Here is a 2243-nt window from a genome sequence, read left to right on the forward strand (position 1 = left end):
TTAACATTTTAAAAAATTTTAAAACACTTAAATTAGATAAAAGTTACTGATATTTCAATAATTTTTTATCAAATTTTAGAATAATTAGAGTAGAAAAACTTAAAAAACACTCTGAAAAAAAAGTAAAATATAATATATATTTCAATATCTCCTTTTTAAAACATACATACTAAAAATAAAAGTTTATGCTCCATATCAGAGTGTTGGATTCGATGAAAGGAAGAAACGGAGCACCTTGCGAATCTGGTGTTTTTGGATTTAAAAAAAAATGCATCTTTGTTATTTAACTATTGATTCAAAAAAATTCGAAGCTTTCTATGTCTGAAAATGTCATGAGTCCATGTACAGAATATATGTGATAATAATTATTTTTCATTATATTTTTTCTTATGCTCTAGATATTCTCTATGTTGTATATTGGCTCACCTCCAATCAATATAAATACAATGCATCTCTTCCCCTGGGATGGGTATCGAGTGAAGCATCTCTTGCTTTAGTACTTTCTTGCTTTGCTCATATCCTGCCTCGGTAAAATAGTATCTCTGGGTCGATATGGCTGGAGTTAGACAATCACCAGTTATATATCCTGCAGTTACCTGCGAGCACCAACTTCTTCTCCCTACTCGTTTGTTATTGTTGTCTCTATTTGTATTCCTTCCTTTAATGGAATGCATGTATGCAACCAATTTTAATTCGGCGCAACCGCTGAATGGATTGAGAATAGATCTTGCCCATAAAGATTCACTGCTCTTTCCACATATCACTTCCGCTGAGCGCCTGAAGCGAGCAGTCCAACGCAGCCAAGCGAGATTTGAAGAGCTGCAGCTCATGTCTGCAGTTAATGTTCATAAATTGCAGCGTGATGATGAAACGAAGGATGTCGAAGCTCCAGTACGCGCAGGAAATGGAGAATTTCTCATGAGCCTCTCAATTGGTACGCCACCTTTACCGTATTCGGCAATTCTGGACACGGGTAGTGACCTAATATGGACGCAGTGCAAGCCCTGCACTGATTGTTATAATCAACCAACTCCAATCTATGATCCTTCCTCCTCCTCCTCATATAGTAAGGTCCTTTGTAACGACTCTCTGTGTAATATTTCTTGCTCCAATGCAGCTGAGTGTATATACAGCTACGGCTATGGTGACCGTTCCTTCACCAATGGGATCCTTTCTTACGAGACTTTTACTCTTTCTTCTCAACAAGTCTCCCATATTGCGTTTGGCTGCGGCCACAATAACTCAGGAGTTGCATTGGATCAAGGAAGTGGAATAGTAGGGTTTGGACGAGGCCCTCTCTCCTTGAACTCTCAGCTGGGTACATCCATGGGAAACAAGTTTTCTTACTGTCTAGTCTCTCTTAATGATTCTCCTTCCAAAACCAGCCCTCTGTTCCTAGGCAACAACGCTACATTAAATGCTGCCAATGTCAGTTCGACTCCTATTATTCAAAGCAACTTAAATCCATCATTCTATTATCTATCATTGGAAGGAATCAGCGTTGGTGGCCAATCATTAGCAATTCCTTCTGGTACTTTTGATCTCCGATCTGATGGCTCTGGCGGACTTATCATAGACTCTGGAACGACTTTCACTTATCTGAACCAGAATGCTTATGATCTTGTGAAGGAGGCCTTGAACTCGTCGATTAATCTCCCACACGCCGATGGCTCTAGAGTTGGGCTGGACCTTTGCTTCCAACAGGGATCTTCAAACGCAAGCTTTCCCAGTATGACATTCCATTTCAAGGGAGCAGATTTTGATCTTTCCAAAGATAACTACTTATCTGATATCGGCAGTGGCGTGCTCTGCCTTACAATGTTATCGAATGGGAACACTAATTCCCTCAGCATATTTGGGAATCTCCAGCAGCAGAATTACCAAATACTTTATGACAACGGAAGGAACATACTCTTGTTCGCGCCTGCTGTTTGTGGCAGCGTTTCTAACTAACCAAGAACGCCGTTGCCTATTGCCTATTCATATCTAAGTTTATGTTTCACGATAGACGTCTACTCTTTTAGAGTGGAAATTTCCCTAAAGGTTTAAGTGTAGTTTTTTCGGATATTTATTATTAGAGAATGTAGTTTTTTCGGATATTTATTATGAGAGAATGTTCCAGAGAAGATTTTTTTAAATCAGTTCTGGGAACTCTTCTTGAAATAAAAAGGTGGTGTAGGTATATATATCTGTAAAGCAGTGAAAGTAATGAAATATGGTATCGAAGTTTAAGATTTGTAATT

The 2243-nt window shown here is 38.6% G+C and overlaps 1 pseudogene; it reads left to right on the plus strand.

The window, feature by feature from the left end:
* The first annotated feature begins 450 nt into the window (after nt 1-450).
* On the plus strand, nt 451-1970 carry LOC149263802 (aspartic proteinase nepenthesin-2 pseudogene; annotated as a pseudogene).
* The last annotated feature ends 273 nt before the right edge of the window (nt 1971-2243 follow it).

The sequence above is a fragment of the Pinus tabuliformis genome, chromosome 6 (assembly GCF_031772625.1).
Source record: "Pinus tabuliformis cultivar Carrire ecotype Pingquan chromosome 6, CPIR1, whole genome shotgun sequence".
Lineage (NCBI taxonomy): Eukaryota > Viridiplantae > Streptophyta > Pinopsida > Pinales > Pinaceae > Pinus > Pinus tabuliformis.